The sequence below is a fragment of the Choloepus didactylus genome, chromosome 2 (assembly GCF_015220235.1).
Source record: "Choloepus didactylus isolate mChoDid1 chromosome 2, mChoDid1.pri, whole genome shotgun sequence".
NCBI lineage: Eukaryota > Metazoa > Chordata > Mammalia > Pilosa > Megalonychidae > Choloepus > Choloepus didactylus.
Genome location: NC_051308.1, coordinates 163,853,398 through 163,873,096, shown reverse-complemented (window position 1 = coordinate 163,873,096; position 19,699 = coordinate 163,853,398). Strand labels below are relative to the sequence as shown.

Below are 19,699 nucleotides of genomic sequence, written 5' to 3'. Positions count from 1 at the left end.
TGGCTTTTGTTAAATGGAGTGAGCCCCAATGAAATTAACAGAAGGACCACACAGTATTTGAGAAAATTATACCACCCAAAACACTGTCAGTTTGAATTAAAGGGGGCAGAGGAATTGAAAATTAAAAGAGGCTGTCAAAAAATCAAATTTCTACTGGTAGGAATCGAGCTGAGCAAACTATTTCTAGTAAAATTTAAAGTGTATTAAATAACATTCCATCATAAAGATAAGTTATGGCTTATTTAATCGAATTATGGATATTTTTCCTTTGAAATTTTTCAGCATTGTAAAAAATTCTAAGATAAAATTTTAGTTACATTTTTCACTGTTGATAAACCTCATAAAATGAAAGAAAATGCAAATTGTCAGTAGTAGAATCACTGATCCTGAAACTCACCGGTAAAATATTAAACTGAAAAACCCTGAATTTCAGCATGAAATCCAGAAAACTGGCATGATCTTTTTGAGGGTTAATCAAAAGTTTATTAAATACCAATAATTTCCAGTAGGAAAATGTTTTGTTGTTGTTACTGTTGTTGTTAAAGGGTGTGTATGTGTTAATTTAACACTTGGGTACATCCAGGAGCAATGGGTGTAATTACCTTGGTAAGAATTTGTTACAGTCCACAATTTAGGGAGGCTTTAAACAATGTTACCCTCAAAAGTTCCTTGAATTTTATTTACTTTTAAAAGAAGATATTACCCCTTCTCTACAGGGGTGAGGTTAATTGAAGATATTTGTTCAATGCAGACATATCTGAAACTTTTTGTCTCAGGACATCTTTATGAGGTTAACCATTATTTAGGGATTTTTCCAGGCAACCAAGCTGCTCTAGGAGGATGCTATCATGACTATTGCCCAGAAGAAAAGATGTTTGGTTTTCACAAGCCAAAGATGTACCAAAGTATAGAGGGCTGCTGTATTTGCAGGGCTAAATCCTCCTGTTTTTGACTCACTGACAGTAAATGCCATGAAAAGGACTTCCAGAGCTGTTATGGGTTGCATGAGACTCATTCAGGAGATATCTGCAATGCCTGCATCTTGCTCATGAAAAGACAGAAGATGCTGCTAGCAGGATCAAAAAGAAAAAAAAAAAAAAAAAAGAAATAAAAACAAAAAATGAACAACAAAAAACTGGAATAGTGTGTTAGACACAAGGGCAGGACTCAATCTAAAGACTACATCGAAACCAAAGAAAGTGAAAACTCTGTCTGGAAACAGGATAAAAAGCAACCAGATCAGTAAAGTGCAGAAAGAATTTAAACATCATAATTCTGATGTTCACAATACCACTTCAAGTGCCTTCCTAGTCCAGTCTCATTATACTTACCAGTTCAAATGATGGCTCAGATACTGAGATCACTTCTGGCTCTAATAGAGCACCAGTCTTCTCCTTTTTAGATCTCACATACTAGAACAGACAGAAAATAGGTTGTGGGATTACCTGTAAACGCCGTTTTGGGGAAGTCCTCATTGACACACATCTACTCAAGCCTTGCTGCACAATAAAGAAAACAGCTGCTGAGAAGCCAGTGGAGCAGGGGTCAGAGCCTTTACTCATCTATGCTCAGGAGTGGGGACTGAAGTTTATGTAGAGGGGGAGCAATAAAAGAAAATAATTTGAAAAGACAACAAAGCAACAAAGTGACCCTCCTATTTTTAACTTGGATACTTTCTATTCTGCCAAAAAACAATTTCTAGAATGGTTTTGAATGGATTTTTGCCTCCAGTTCCACAAACTCTGAAGGCAGTGTCTAACTTACTAATCGAAAAAAAGAAATGCAAATAGTATTTAAGATGCTGAGTATTTCATGGGAAAGCTGAATGTTGCTGTGAAGTGTTCTTTAAATCCCCTTCTCATGAATGAAAGTAGGGGAATTTCAGGACGGAGATGGGATTTGCTGTAACCATATGCAGTTTTAGTCTTTTCTCTATTGAGAAGCAGTGATTGGGGCATTTTTTAAGTTGACTGGGTACACTTGTTTTCCCTTATGATAGTAAGTTTGTCACAATTCAATAATATGGACTTGCCCCTAGAGGTATTTTTAAATAAGTTTGAAATATTAAGATCTTGACAATTTTCTGATGATTCAAACCTGCACCACTGAAATATTAAATATTAAGCAGGACAGACTAAGCTTTCTGGTGCAAATACCTTGAAAGAAAAAGTAGATGCTAAATACATAGAGAGGTAACTTGACTATATATGTTGCATCCTATGTCACCTCTCTCCATATTAATATTTGATAAAGATTTTAATTTATATGAAACTTCCACAGCAGAATCAAAACTCCTCTTGGGAAAATGGCAAGGCTTCAGGATAAGCCATCCTATATGAATAGTACCATAGCATTACCACATGGTAGGGAACACACACTAATAAAAAAAAGTCTGAAAAATAAAATACGCAATTCTTCAAGATGGCAGAAAATGAAGGTTAATGCTTCTTGGGGCTCATTTCTTAGAGGGCTTGCCTACCGTGTGTATGAGTCACTTTTTTTGTGTGTTAGATGACAGCTTGGTGACTTCTTTGAAAATCTGCACAATTCAGTTTTAGCTGTGGATTACTTCAGTGGACCTTTTGAAGGGTTTATCTGTGTAGAATGGGTGTTTGACTTGTTTTAACTTTTAGGGATTTTTTTTTCCTTTAAAATATTTTAAGTAAAATTCTACTAGAAGAAAAGAGGTGTGTGCTAATGCTGACTGGGTTGGTTTCAGTTTGGCTTCTTTTAGTCAGGCTTTCTGAACATTGACATGTTAGGTGATAGATAAATCCTGAACGTGGAGGTCTTCAATTCTAAAATCTCTATTAAAAACCTCTTACTTGAATCCAAGCCAAAGTACTCTCATTGCCTCATTTCTAAAACGTCAGGAAAGAAAATAAGACTTTTCATGGTGGGAGGAACATTTTTGCTTACCTTATAAAAATAACATGACTCGATGCTTAATATAAATAACAAAGAGTGAGCTACTTCTTACAGGCACCCTATAGTTTTATAGATCTTAATCCAAACTTAAGATTCTATACTTCTTCCTTTTGGAAAAACCTGCATGCTATATGCCACCAAATGCACAGACTACACAGGGAATTGGATTGGCTTTCCCACAGCCTTTGAGGTGTATTACAAGAGTCCCAGCCATTATCATCTTCCTCCTGAATTACATTTGAATTTTTCTTTTAATTTTTTGTTCATTTTTACTGCAGTATTGGTGGTAGAATATACCATAATATGTATCATGTCTACTTATTACTAGACCTCAACCACAGTCTTCTTTTTCCTCTTTCGTATTTCTTTGCCTGTAGGATGTACTGTATGTAATAATGCATTTTGTATTTCTATATTAGAAATCCATAAATCTGTTTTGTACTTTTAATACCATTGGATAATTACAATCAAAACTTTTACTAGGGTATTGAATAAATTTAGTCTTATTAGAAAATGAAAAAAAGTTGTTTAGATCTTTTGTTTACATTACTTACATCAATGAGTATTTGCCACATTGGAAATTAAAATGAAAAATAAATAATTCTAATGCTGTGATGCATCTGTTGGTTGAGCATGTATAAAGAAAATCTAACCATATACAGATATATAGTTGGAAAAGGGAGGTGTTTGTAAGACCCTTTTCAGATAATTGTGGCTATTTTTCTTTATATTACACCAAAGCTCAACAAGTGGTAGCTTCTAAAATGTTCAAATGTGAAATCAGAAACCATCTCAATAAACTTTTCATGATGTTACCTTAAAATTGATCTATTTCTCATGTAAAATGGATGCAGACATGATTTTGTTACATATTATTTGCTCATTTGGGAAATTATTGGTTCACCGAGTTATGTAGATCTTCCAAAAGTTGACACATTTCATTATACAATATCAAAAAAAAAAATCACATTTGTAAATACAACTACAGAACATATTAGGAAAGTCGGTAAATATCAGGAAGCTATGAAACTTACAGTGGTGGAAACAACTTTCCAAAATACTAATTTTTTCTTGAAAACTTGAAATTTTATTATTGGCATCAAACACTATTAATTATTTTCCTTAAAATGACAGGCTCATTTTGTTCTTTTTGATAATTGCATAAATTTGATTAACCATAGTTTGTGTGTCAGTCATTCTTGCAAGTAAAAATAGTATGCCATGAAAAAAGTGACAAGTTCAGCTTGCAAATCATACAATCAAACAAGTGCCTTTCATATTGGAAACTGTTGTACTTTGGTATGCAGAAATGTGCTTTATGGGTACATCACATTTTTTTTCACACAGAATATTAAAAAAGACCTGTACCCAAGGATAAAGATTTGGTAAAATGACAGAGTAGGATGCTTTACAGATTACTCCGTGAGAAAATGATTGATCTAGAAAAAGAGATTGAAATTAACAAGGTGGTTACCCTGGAACCAGACTGCACATTTAGAACAACCACAGGATTGCCAGACAACAAGAGAGACTGAAAGGAATACATCTTTTGTAAGTGAAGGTATGTGTGATCCAGTAATCAGTCCTCATTCCTCAGACCTGAAGCCTATTTAAAACCTGTGGAAATAGTGTCTGCAAACATATGGGCCAGATTCCAGGAAGGGACAGCTGGAGCTGAGGTGGGAAAAGGAAACTTTGTCCTACAAAAGTTGTTATTTGAGGTTAAGATCAGTCTGGGGGATCCCGGAGGGCACTGTGCAGATACTGGCTTCAGTTTGTTTTTCTGAGAAGCGACAGCTTTCAGCCTTCCATCATCATCCAATGGGATGTAAAAAGCCAGTGCACCAATTTATCATCGGTTTTCTTTCTTTTGTGTGTGGGCATTTCTCAGTCTGGTGGATTACTTAGGAGCCAGTGTGGATTCTGGCTTTGGTTTTCACCCTCTTGGCAGGAGTGGCTTCTGGCCTCACACCAGCATCTATCTGAATTAAAACAAACAAACAAGCAAACAAACAAAAACAAACAGCTCACTTTTTTTAGTTAGTTTTCTTTCTTTCGTGAGTCTCTCTCCTTGATGGAAGCTTGAGGGACCAGGGCAGGTATTGTCATTGTTTTGGCCTTCTCTGCAACAGGAACTTCTGGCCTCACACTGGTATCTGCTGAGAAGTAAGGAGACAGTGTACCTTTTTGGGGATGGTTTTCTTTTTTTTCTCTCTTTTTGAATAGATGCAAAAATCTTTAACAAAATACAAGCAAACTGATGATGTTCTCACAAACATTGGGGACTGATGGCTTGATGTACTGAGCCCTCTGTCTTGGGGCTGGCCCCTATGAAGCTGACTGCTGCAAGGAGAGGCTAAACCTCTTATAACGGTGCCTAAGAATTTCCACCTGACTGCCTCTTTGTTGCTCAGATGTGGCCCTGTCTCTCTAACTAAGATAATCTCACTGCCCTCCCCTCTATGTGTGACCTGGCTCCCAGGGTTGTGAATCTCCCTGACAATGCAGGATATGACTCTCGGGGATGAATCTGGACCCAGCATCGTGGGATTGAGAACATCTTCTTGACTAAAAGGGGGATGCAAAATGAAACAAAATAAAGCTTCAGTGGCTGAGAGATTTCAAATGGAGTCGAGAGGTCACTCTGTTGGACATTCTTATGCACTATATAGATAACACTTTTTAGGTTTTAATATATTGGAATAGCTAGAAGTAAATACCTGAAACTACCAAACTCCAACCCAGTAGCCTTGACTCTTGAAGATAAAGCAATGTAGCTTACAAGGGGTGACAGTGTGATGGTGAAAACCTTGTGGATCACAATTCCTTTATCCAGTATATGAATGGATGAGTAGAAAAATGGGAATAAAACCTAAGTGAAAAATGGGGTGGGATGGGGGGATGATTTGGGTGTTCATTTTTATTTTTATTTTTTGTTCTTATTCTGATTCTTACTCGTGTAAGGAAAATGTTCAAAAATAGATTGGGGTGATGAATGCACAGCTATATGATGGTACTGTGAATAGTTGATTGTACACCATAGATGATTGTATGGTATGTGAATATATCTCAATAAAATGGAATTAAAAAAAAATACAAGCCAACTGAATCCACAGCATATTTAATATCTTATACATCATGACCTACTGGGAGTTGTCATAGGAAAGCAAGGGTGTTTCAACATATGAAAATCAATCAGTGTAAATACCACATAAATGGAAGGAAGCAACAAACAAACTTGATATTCTCAATAGAGGCAGAAAAGGCATTTGACAAAATCCAGCACACTTTCGTGATAAAAACACTCAGAAAACTATTAATAGAAAGGAGCTTTCTTGACATTATAAAGGTCATTTATGAAAAACCCACAGCTAACATCATTCTCTGTGGTGAAGGACTGAAAACTTCCCCCTTAAGATCAAGAACAAGACCAGAATGTCTGCTTTAACCACTGCTATTCATTATCATACTTGAAGCTCTAGGCAGAACAACTGGGCAAGAAAAGGAAATAAACAATCCCAATTGGAAAGAAAAAAGTAAAACTCTCCATTTGCAGATGACATGATCTTATATTCAGAAAAATTCAGAGGAATCCACAAGAAAACTAGTAGAGCAAATAAATGAATTCAGCAAAGTGATAGTGTACAAAATAAACAAAGAAAAAAAAACAGTTATGCACTAGCAATGAACAATCTGAAGCAGAAAACAATTCCATTTACAATAGCATCCAATAAAATAAAATATCTAGAATTCAATTTAACTAAGAATGTGAAAGACTTCTACATTGAAAAGTGAAAAGACACTGCTGAAAGGAATTATAAAGATCTGAATAAATGGCAAGATATCTCATGTTCATGAGATCTCAATATTGTTAAGATATCAATAATATGCAAAATAATAGACAGATTTGATGCAACCCCTATCAAACTTCTAGCAGCATTTTGTACAGAAATGGAAAAGCCAATCCTCAAATTCATATGGAACTTCAAGGGGCCCAGAATAGCCAAAACAATTTTGGAAAAGAAGAACAGTGTTGGAGTGCGCACAAAATATAGTATACAACTATGGTGATCAAAACAAATGGTTTTGATTAAAAGCATAAGGATAAACAAATAAACAAATGGAATAGAATTGAAAGTCCAGAAATGGATTCACACATCTATGGACAATTGATTTTCGACAAGCACAAGTACATGTAATGGAGAAAAATAACTTGGACAAATCATGTGGGAAAACCAGATATCCACTTGCAGAGGAATGAAATTGGACTCCAAATACACCATGTGCAAAAGTTAACTCAAAATTAATCAAGGACTTAAATATAAAAGGTAAAACCATGAAATTCTTATATGATAACATAGGGTAAATCTTCATGACTGAGATTTGACAATGGATTCTTAAACATGATGCTAAAAGCACTAGCAACAAAAGAAACAATAAGCTCAGCTTCATCAAAATTAAAATCTTGTCTGCATCAAAGGACATCATCAAGAAAATGAAAAGGAAACTTACAGAATGGGAGAAAATACTTGCAAAACATAAGGTGATAATATCAAGAATATATAAAAAATTTTTACAGTGCAACTACAAAAACAAAACAAAACAAAACATTCAGTTAAAAATTAAGCAAAGGATTTGAACAGGATTTTTTCCAAAGAGGGTATACAAATAGCCAATGAGCATATGAAAATATCATTAATATCTTTACCCATTAGGGACCTACAATCAATAACAATAAGGTACCACTTCACAAACCACAATGAGATACTACTTTACAACACATAATAATAATGGATTTTATTAAAAAGAAAATGGAAAACAGAAAATATTAAGTGTTGTAGAGGAAGCAGAGGAATTAGAACTCTGCTATATTTTGGGGAAGAATGTAAAATGGTGAAACCATTGTAGAAAGCAATATGGCATTTCCTCAAAAATTTAAATATAGAATTATCACACAACCCAGAAATTCCTCTCTTAGGTATGTATCCAAAGAAAGTTAAAACAGAATTTCAAACATATACCTGTACATCAGTGTTCACAACAGCATTATTCACAGCAGCCAAAATGTGTAAAAACAATTCAAATGCCCCTCAACAACTGTAAGTATAAATGAAATTTGGTGCAAACACACAATAGAATATTATTCAGCCATAGAAGGAATGCAGTTCTGACACATGATGTGACATGGATTAAACTTGAAAATGTTAATCCCAGTTATGTAAAGCAAGGCACATAAGGACAAATATTCTGTGATATCACTTATGTGCTATATCTAGAATTGGCAAATTTAGAGACAGAAAGATTAGAACTTAGTAGGGGATGATGGAAAGTGGGAAGAGGCAGTTTTTGTTTGGTAGGCATAGAGTGTCTTTGAATAAAAATTAATAAAATGTATATAAGCAAAAATTTTTAAAAATAAATAAAAAAGGGCACAGAATTGGCACAGTTGGCATTAGACCCCTGATTTGGGCTTGATTTCTATTGCTCAGCTCTTTTTTCAGTAAAACTCCTTTAAAAAAGATTTAATAAAATTAACATTTTGTACTACTTTCTCAAGATATTCTTTTTTTAATTTTTTTATTAGAAAAGTTGTGGGTTTACAGAATGATCATGCATAAAACACAGGATTCCCATACACCACCTCACCTTCAACACTTTCATTGGTGTGGAAAATTTGTTGCAATTGATACCACTTTTGTTGTAATTCTGCTATTTTTAACAGTAGTTACATTTGTTACAATTGATGACATTTATTAAAGTATCACTATAACTAGTGTTCATAGTTTATGTGGGAGTATTTTTCCCAGTATTCCTGACCTATTATTATTTTACTTTTTTTATGCATGTCTTTATTTTATTACTCATCTACCATAAACTGGATGCCTTTACAATACCCATCACAAGATATTTAAAATCACATGGGCACTGATAAAAGCTATATAGTTATACAATCATTATAAAGGATCAAGGCTATTTGATTTCATTTCAAAAATTTCAGGTATTTCCTCCTGGCTATTCTGATGCCCTAGAAACTAAAAGGAACTATCCATATAATGATTCAGTAGTCATAATCATTTGCTAAATCCTAATTTCTCATTTACACATTGTCCCTCTCATTTGATCATTATCTTAATCTTCAGAGATATCTAGGCAATGTCCATTTCAACTTCTTCATGTGGAAAAGGGGTGTTGATCTTAAGCAGTAGAGGAATGAACTGTTTGATGTTCTTGGAGAGACTGTTACTTCTGGGTTTCAGGGTTTATCTGGCTTAGGAACAATCTGGAGGCATTAAGTTTCTGAAAAAAAAAATGAACTTATTAGGTAAAATATTTATAGAGTCTTAGATAGAGCCCTGGTATTCTTTAGGGTTTTCAGGAATACTGTTGGTTGGGACTTGGCATACTGTGGCAATTTGAAAAATCTTTTTGAAGCTTGCATAAGAGTAACCTCCAGAATGACCTCTTGACTCTATTTGAAACTTTGTAGCCACTGAAATGGTATTTTGTTTCATTTCCTTTCCCCCTTTTGGTCAAGAAGGCATTCTCAATACCACAATACCAGGACCAGGCTCATACCTGGGAGTTGTGTCCCACATTGCTAGGGAGACTTATGCCCTGGGAGTCATATCCCATGCAGGCAGTGGGTATTGAGTTTATTTGCAGAGTTGACTTAGAGGCCACATCTGAACAACAAAGAGGTTCTCTCATGGTGACTCTTGGGCATAATTATAAGTAGGCTTAGCTTCACCATTGTGGAAATAAGTTTCCTTAGGGCAAGCCTCAAGATCGAAGGCTTGGCTTACAAAATCGTGAGTCCCTATTGCTTGCAAGAATATCAGGAATTCCCCAGGAGGGGAAGTTTAATTGTTCCACACTTATTCCCCAGTCCCTCAAGGGGACTTTGCAAATCCTTTTTTTTTTTTTCATTTTCTGCCCAAAATACTCTAGAATGTATCAGGGTATTGCAATAACCTGTAGAGAATAACAAGATCTCATTCCTTTTTTCTAGGGTCCATGTAATTAGGTTGCTTAAATAAGCTAACCATAAAGGTTCAATTAGTGTGCTACAGAAAATTTAAATTTTGGACAAAATAAACATTTCTTCCTTTGGTATCAGACCAAAGTTGAAGTTTTAAAACAGACAATATCATCCTGCCCTGCATTCTGATTTACCTTAGTCCTAGCCAGATCCACTTCATTCATATCTCTAATTGAAGTCTGATCTCTTTTCAGCTTCTTTAACACTTGCTGTATTGAGTAATGTTGACTTTCAGAGCTGCAGAGCTCTAGCTCTGAGTTTCAGGTGTCACAGATACCTAAATTTCCAGGAACTACCAGTTTTACATGAAGAGCACAGCATCTCAGAATTTAGAAATAACAGTTAAATAATGTCCTCAAGTTTCATTTTCTTAGCTGCATGCCTCACAACTTCATTTTTCTTTCTGCAGTTACCCAATGTTCCATCATATGTATATGCTACAGTTTACCATTCTGTTCATCAGTTGATGTACTCTTAGGCCACCTCCATCCATTGGCAATTCTGAATAATGCTACCCTAAACACTAGTGTGCAAATATATATTCATGTCCCTGCTTTCAGTTCTTCCAAGGATGCAGGGTCATATGGCAATCCTATACTTAGCCTCCTGTGGAACCACCACACTGCCTTCCAGAGGGCCTGCACTATTTGACTCCCTGCAACAGTGAACAGGGATTCTCTCTCTCTCCACATCTTCTCCAACACTTGTATCCTTCTGTTTATTTTCAAACAGTTTCATTCACAAACCATGCAATCCATCCTAAGTGTACAATTAATGACTCTTGGTATAATCACATAGTTATGCACTCACCACCAAAATCTATATGCAAACATTTCCGTTTCTTCTGCAAAGAAAGAAGAGAAAAAAAAGAGAGAAACAACAACAAAAATCCCATACCATTCCTTCTCTTATGTCCCCTATTGCCTTTGTTACAATTAAAGAAAGAATACTATGAAGTTATTGTTAACTATAGGCCCTAGTTTACATTAATTGTATTTTTCCACTATACCATCCCATTGTTAACACCTTGCAAAGGTAACATTCATTTTGTTTCCCTCATGTAAAAACTTTCCTATATTTGTACATTTAGTCACCATCATTGTCCACCCCAGGTTTCACTAAGTTATACAGTCCCAGTTTTTACCCTCTGTCTTTCCTTCTATTGTCATATATGCCTCTAAGCCTTCCTCTTTCAATTCTAATCACACTCAGCTTTGTTCATCATATTCACAATATTGTACTACGTTCACACAGTATTGTGTTATCCATGTATGAATCTTTACAATTGATTTGAGATATTCTTAATGCCCTTTCTTTTACTGCAGTTGGCAGTGAAGAATACAAATACTATCAGTAAAATTTGTTGCCCTTTACTTAATGTGTGCAAAAATGACAAAAGTTGAACCCACAATTGCTTTTGCACCATCATGCAAATGCCAACACCCTGAAACAAGCAGATGTTTTCTCACCTTACTGGTGCTGAGTCTCAGGTGTCCCCCAGCTCTGCGGACTATAGTTTAACTGTTGTTTTATAGGTAGATTTAGTACCAGAGCTCTCTATCTCTGAGGAGTTTGATCTCAAGTAATTTTAGCAGCAGTAAGGGTCAAGGAAGGTCAGCTGAAGTTGCATACTTTATCAAAGATTACAGTCTAAACCAGGTAACTAACACTAAGAGGACATCAAATGACAAGTTTTGTCATCTGTCTTCTGGGGTCATGTTCTTGTAGTTAAGTTCAGTGAAGCAAGTAGGTAGAAGATAAAAGGAAGTGCTGGGTTTTCCTACCCCAAGTTATTTATGATATTGGTGGTCTTCCTTGCAGGAAAAGTTAGATACCCAATATTTAAGAAGTTCTTAGTTTGTTTTTACATATTTTTATAAAATCAAAATTCCTTCTCCATTGATTTCCTTTATTACTCCACAAGTGCCCTTCCTCTTTATCCACCTGGGAGCTCCTTCTACAAAGTCTCATAGTACACCCATCCTATTTTACAATGTTAAAATATGTTAAGTATATGTTCAATTCTTGTTATTTCCTTCCATGATCATATCTTTATAATATGAAAGACTACATATTCCATTTCTGTCATATATTGCTGACAAAAGCTGGTCTAAACAAATCTACTTTTTCACTATCCTTGACCTATCCTGTACTTTTTCATCTATCACTTCATTATTAAAATATCATTAAACCAGGACAAACTTTTACATTTTATTTTATTCTCCATCATACAGTTACCTATTTTTCTAAAGCTCTATTTATCTAGGCCATGACATGGCCAATATATCCTTAAAATCTTCAATGCACCATCATCCTTAGTCTTAACAGTAAACCCAGATCTTGCTGTAGATAATCTCAATATTTCTTTTGTATGAGAAACACACCATGTGCCAAATGCTGCAAGTGTCCTTGAGGAATTCAAATCTAACTGGAAAAACAGAAATGTAGAGGAAATTACATTAAGATTTATAATGTATAAAAATGTTTGACAATCAAATATTAGCAAATATTTAAACTCAGTAAATTCTTAATTTACTTCTTCTGGAAACTTGCACATTGTTAACATTGATAGACATTTCAGATACTTGGCTGTACTTATCAAAACAAGACATTAGAAGAGGGTTTATTTTAGTCCAAACATGGAGCAAGCAGGATCCATTTGAAAATGGTAGGGCAATATGTATCTTTAGAAAAACAGATGTAATTGAAGGTTACAGAGTTTCTGGTTATTTAAATTAATTACACAACATAAGAATCAAGAGAAATAAGGGGATGATGACTTTCAAATATATCTAATGATATACTAAAAGACACTTAGTATCAAATAGTCTATACCACAGGGATAGGCCCCCAGAACTGACAATATCCAATACGGGAAAGTTTGCTCCCAGAAAGCAAAAGTGAAATTCTTTTACCTGAAGTTTATAAAAGGAATGCTTTATGGCAAAACTGACAAATGTCTATTACCAATAATACCTATCAATTTATATCAATCTATCTACCTAACTTACTTTGTTCCTTTGATTTAAGACTGGCTGAGGAAGAGAATAGTGATTCCCAGGATGGTGTGGTTTGGAATAAGGACAGGAGGAGATGCCATTTTAAATGAGGAGTTCAGAGATGGCCTCATTAAAAAGGTATTATTTAGGCAGAGACCACTGTGTATATCTGGGGAAGATCATTCTAGGCAGAGAGAAAAGCTAGCACACAGGCCCTGAGGTAGGAGATGTCTTCATCTACTGCACATACAATAAGGAGACTAATGCTACAAATAAAAAAGAGTGAACAAAGGGAAGAAGGGTAGGAGAAAAAGATAACAGGAATTAAAGACTCCATACTTGTAGACTGCTACAAGAACTTTGTTTTTTTTTTTTCTGAGGAAGATGTAAAACTAATGAAGGGTTTTAATCAGTGGTGACATCTTTTTATAATAATCATACAATGCCATATAACTTAATGGCACCTTTGAGAGGGTAAAGCACAGAAGGAAGAAACCAGTTTGGAAGTTATTGTAGTAGTTTGTGGCTGACAGTAGGAAATATTCTGGATATATTTTGAAAGTAAAATTAACAGAATCTGTTGGTGGATTAGATAAAGAGTATGAAAGAGTGGAGTCATTCTTGACTTCAAGATTTTTTTCTGAGCAGCTCTACATAAAATGTTATATTAACTATGAAGTGGATGGAAACATTTGTTAATGATGATCAGTAGTATTCAGGAAAAATAGCATATATATTATATATTATATTATATTATATTATATTATATTATATATTTTAGATAACCAACAATGGCAGAGTTTTTTGACAGCAAATCCATACTAAAAGATAGTAATGCTAAAGGAAGTTTTTCAGGTTGAAGAGAAATGATACCAGATAGAAAATCTGAATGAAGAGCATTGGAAACAGAAAGTATGCAGGAAAATAGAAAAGATTATATATTCTCTTTACTTCTAATTTGTATGAAACATATATATATTTAAAGCGAAATTCTGTTATAATACTGTACATGTACTATATATGACAACAATATAGCTTCTTATATTTTAGGTGAGGTGGCTTTATATTAAATCTTTGTAAAGCAAGATAAGCCAAGGATGTATATTGAAATCTCCAGAGAAGCTACCATGTGCATAGAAATGGAAATTGTGATATAAATATGCATAAACATAAATATAAACACACATACACACACATATATATGCAAAAAGAATTGTGAAAAGTCAACAGAGGAAGCAAATCAAATGCTACAAATATTTAATTAACCCAAACAAAATCAGGAAAAGAGGAAAAAGGGAACAAAACAAAACAAAAAGTTTAGGCTAAGAGAAAACATATAGAAAAGTATTATATCTAAATGCAGCCATGTAAATATCATACTACATTTAAATAGAATAACTACAATTAAAAAATAGAGACAGGCTGGATAAATAAAGCAATACTGACATATATGTGGCCTTTAAGAGAAGCACTTTAAATATAAGAACAGGTTAAATTAAAATAAGCAAAAAGATACAGCATGCAAACAATGAGCAGAATGAAAATGGGATGGTCATATTAATATCAGGCAATGTAGACTTCAATACAAGTAGTATTTCCATACAGAGAGCAATTTGTAATGAAAAAGGTCAATTTATCAGGAAATCATAAATAATCCTAAATGTGTATGATGATTAGTTTTATATGTCAACTTGGCTAGGCTATGGTACCCAGTTAAAATGTGGTTAACATCCACAATCAGTTGACTTTAAGTAAAGGAGATTTTCCTTGATAATTTGGGTGTGTCTCACCCAAGTGGTTGAAAAGTTTTAAGAGCAAAACAGAGGTATCCCTGTGGAAGAAGAAATTCTGCCTCAAGACTGCAACATCAGCTCCTGCCTGAAAGTTTCCAGCCTACTGGCCTGCCCTATTGATTTCAGACTTGCTAGCCCCCACAACTATGTAAGCCAATCCCTTGAAATTAACTGTATAGCACCCACTGGTTCTGTCTTTCTGGAGAACCCTGACTGATAGAATGTATACAATATTTATGTGCTTACTTGCAAATTTGCAAAATATATGAAGAACATTTTCAGAACCAAATGTAAAAATAGACGATATAAAGAGACAAATGGGCAGACTTAAACATTTGGAGATTTTAACATTTTCTCTCAGTAATGGATTGGAAAAGTAGGCAAAATATAATAAGCAAACAGAAGAACAACAATGAGAAGCATTTTCAACCCATTAATCTAATTGACAATTATAGAACTATACAAACAACAACTACAGAAAAGGCATTCTTTGGCAGCACACATAGGTGTTCAACAAGATAGAACAAATGCTTGGTCAAAAATCAAATCTCAATAAATGACAAATTATCAATATTAGAAACAATGTTATCAATATAAGAAAGTGACTCCATGGGCAGTAAAGGATGATAGAATTTTATGAACAATTTTATTACAGCAAACCCCACTGCTAAGATAATAGAAAAAAATATTTCATGAAAACTCTGAAAAACACATGTAAAAACTGGAAGAAAGAATAAAAAATTAAATATTCTTTATGTATTAAAATTTTTACTCATAATAAAAATGTGTTTTTACAAAGAATAGTTGAGATTATTTTTACTGATGCCTGTGATCAAAACTTTCTGCAAGACAGCAATGTCAGTAACATGGCAATGTAATACATCCCCTTTGAAAACCTCCCCAGAGATTCAGTGAATAAAAGGACAACTCCAACTTGCTTAGAACTCTGGAGGACAGTAGAGACTGGAGAAGGACTCAAAAAATTTTGAATCAAAGAAAAAGAAAAATATCATGTAGGAAATTTTCATCTCAGATGTGCTGATCCACTTTCCCCCTCCTCACTCAGTCCCATGCAAATAGGGCATTGCTTAGAGGAAGCAGTCCAGGTCCCTTCCACCAAGGACACAGAATACAGAGCATCACACAGCAGTGAATTAGAACCCTGTGCACATCCAGGCACAGAGACCAAGGCCACAGAGAGCAGAGTGGAACACAAGTCACCGAAGAGTATGCATCCTACATAAAAAGGGATGCTATGGCAGAGAAGAGAGAGAGAGAGAGAGAGAGAGAGAGAGAGAGAGAGACGGGGGGGGGGGGAGAGATACCATGGAGGAAAACTGACAATGGCTTATTCACCCAGTTTTTGTTGGCTGGACTAACTAAATAGAAAATGTACTTTTCTGGAATGACTCACCTTTCCGGATGACCCCATCTAGCTCCCTGGGATGGGATACCCTAACAGGGAAGAAACTAGAGGCAGAAAAACGTAACAGAGAAAAAAAGGGGCTAAACTTGACTGCTGTAAGACAAGAAGGTTCCAGAACTGAAAAGTGTAAGGAAAATAGGGCACTGAGTGAGGGAGAGAATTTAAACAAATCATAGGAGTGGGGGATAACATTCTGCACAAAAACAAACAGACCAGATCAAGATTCCAGAAAAGAAATGGAGGAAAGGAAGCTGTCTATAGGAGGTGAAACAATTGCACAGAAAGGGAAATCTTTAAAAATGTGCCACATATCCAGGGCAAGAATAGATGAAGAAGAGCTGAGAAGGCCTGTTATGTTTAACATGGGTTATTCTAAAGGTCTAGAAAAAATTGGATCAAGCATCAAAGAGCCTTAATACAAAGCCAAACAATGATAAAACCCTATACAAGAGGGAGAAACTGACCTTCAGAGTTAACTCACCAAAATAATCAGATCTTTGACATCAGCAAAAAATCACAAGCCATACTAAGTAACAGGAAGATATGACTCAATCAAGGGATCAAATTGAAACTTCAGAGGAGGAAGAATTTAGAACAACTAATTAAAGAAGTTTAAACAAATATACTAAATCAATTCAAGAAGATGAAGCCAAATATGGATAAAGAGGTAAAAGGTATTAATAAAACAATATGTGAGTAAAAAGAAGAATGTGAAAATATAAAAAGTAGCATAACAGAAATTATGGGGAAAAAAACAAAATAGTAAAGATTTAAAATGCACTAGAGGCATGCAACAGCAGATTTGAACAAGCAGAAGAAAGAATCAGTGAACTAGAAGACAGGACAAGTAATATTGTAGATGATGGACTATAGTAAACATTAAAAGAATGTTCTTTCATGAATTATAACAAATATATGACACTAATACAAGGGTTAATAATAGTGGGGTATATGGGAAAAAGTACACCTAATATAAACTGTGGGTGATAGTTAATAGTACTATTTTAATGATCTTTCATCAATTGTAACTAAGGTATCTACTGTTAAAAATATACAAGTATAAAAAAAAGTGTTATTTTAATTGTAACAAATGTTCCACACCAATGCAAGGTATTGGTGATGGGGTTGTGTACAGGAAACCCATATTTTATGCACAATTATTGTGTAAACCCACTATTTCTCTAATGAAAAAATAATAAAAAAAAACTTTCTACAATAAATAAGGCCAATTTTATTCAAACTTACTGTGAAAATAGAAGACAATGGAGCACTTACAAAGTGCTTAAAAAGGCCAGCGTAACTCTGATACCATACTTGACAAAATATTTTAAAAAATAAAATAAAATTAACACCCCTGAGGAACACAGGCAAAAGCTCTTTTGTAAAAAATCAGCAAATTGAATTCAGAAATACATATCAAATGGAAATATTCTGATCTGGTAATACACAGGAATAAAAGGTTCTTTTATCATTGGAAAATCAATCACTATTATTTATCATATTAAAAGAGTCAAAGAGAATAACCTTATGATTATCTAAATATAGTCAGAAGAAAAGCATTTGATAAAAATGAACACCCACTTATGATTAAAAAAAAAAAAAACTTCTGAAAAATAGCAATAGAAGGAAATGTCAACAATTTAGTAAAGGGCATCAACAAATACCTTATGGCTGACTTTTCATAATGAAAAATTGAAGTTTTTCCTTGTAAAGTGAGGAAAAAAGGCTGTTCTTATATCACTTCAAGTCAACAGTATATGGAAGTCCTAATCAGCACAGAAAAGCAAGAGAAAATAAACTTTTAAAAAGAAGTAAAATTATCTTTTTTCAAGTTAGCATGATTATCTATGTTAAAGAACTAAAAATATGCAAAATAATTACTAGACTGAATAAATGAATATATAAGGCTAGAAAATATAAGCTAATATAGCCAAATAAATTTCATTTCTATACCCTACCAATATAAAATTTGAAAATAAACTTAAAATTTAAATTTTCAAGGATTCAGAGGACGTAAATTATTAAAAGGTAAATTTAACAAAAGTAGTGCAATTATCTCTACACTCAACACTACAAAACTTTGCTGATAGATATTAATGATACTAATGAATATCATGGAGAGATATTAAATATTTTGGATTGGAAATTTCAATGTTGATAATATACCAATTCTTCCCAAATTTGTTTGACTTAACACATTCCTTATCTTTATGCTGGTAGGATTTTTAATAAAAATCACCAACTTTAAAAAATAATTGGGATTGTATATTAGCCAAAACAGTCTTGAAAAAGGAAAGCAAATTGGAGAACTTATACTTCCTAATTTCAAATATTACTATTAACCACATAATAAACACAGTGGATTTTGAAATAAGAACAGGAAAAAATAAATAAATGGCACAAAATAGAGGGTAAAAAAAATGGACTCTCATTTATATGGGCAATTGCTTTTCAACAAAAGTGTTAACTCAATGGGAAAAGGAAAGTTTACAACCAATGGTTCTGAAACACTGAGCACCATTCAGGAAAAAAAGTTGAAAAAAAAATGGAATTACCTTTCATCATCACATGTATGTATTTATTCAATATGTATCTTCAATGTAAAAGCTAATGCTATAAATCTTATAGAAAAAAAAAAAGAACACATTTACATGACCTGGATATGAGCAAAGATATTTTAAGACAGCACATAGAAATCAGTAATCATGAAAGAAAAATAATAATTAATTTCAGAATTTCAGAATCAAAATTTTTGGTACTTCAAAAAACTGCTAAGAAAATGAAAGAGAAGTTCCTTGATCAGGAGAAAATATTTACAATGCATATATTTGACAGAGGACTTGAATCTAGAATACATAAAAAAACACCCACAAATCAATAATAAAAAGATAAATAACACAATAAAATGGCAAAAAACTTAAGTGGACACTTCACCAAGGAGGAAAAATTTATGGACTCTAAGTATATAATAAAGGATTCAAAATTAAATCCAAAATGTACAAATGAAAATCACAATGAGATGCCATTTTACATCTATAATGATGGCTAAAATAAAATTTCACATCTACTAGAACGGCTACTTTATTGGCTAAAATTGTCAAATATTGGCAAGGAAGTGGAGAATCTAGCTAATACCCTCAAAACTTCCTACTGGGAATGTAAAAATAGCACAGCCCACTTTGGGAAATGTATGATACTTCCTTGTAAAATTAAACATACCTTTACCCTATACTCTAGTAATTCCACATCGACATATTTATCTATTATAAATAATAATACAAGTAGACTTTTACAGGAATATTCAGAGAAGTTTCACTAATAAATAGTCCAAATCTCTCCCTGCAGCATGTATTTTTCTTTCTGGTGCTTTTTCCCCACACATTTTTAGTAATGTTTTCTGCCCTTTCCAAAGTTAATTATTACAATTGCATCTAGAGTATAAACTTCATTGTGAATTTTTTTTTTCTTTTTGGAATTTTAAATCTTCTTCAATAGAGTTACTTAAAACAAAATT

The 19,699-nt window shown here is 33.8% G+C and overlaps 1 pseudogene; it reads left to right on the top strand.

Annotated features, from left to right (window-relative positions):
* The first annotated feature begins 856 nt into the window (after positions 1-856).
* On the top strand, positions 857-1,596 carry LOC119513756 (annotated as a pseudogene).
* The last annotated feature ends 18,103 nt before the right edge of the window (positions 1,597-19,699 follow it).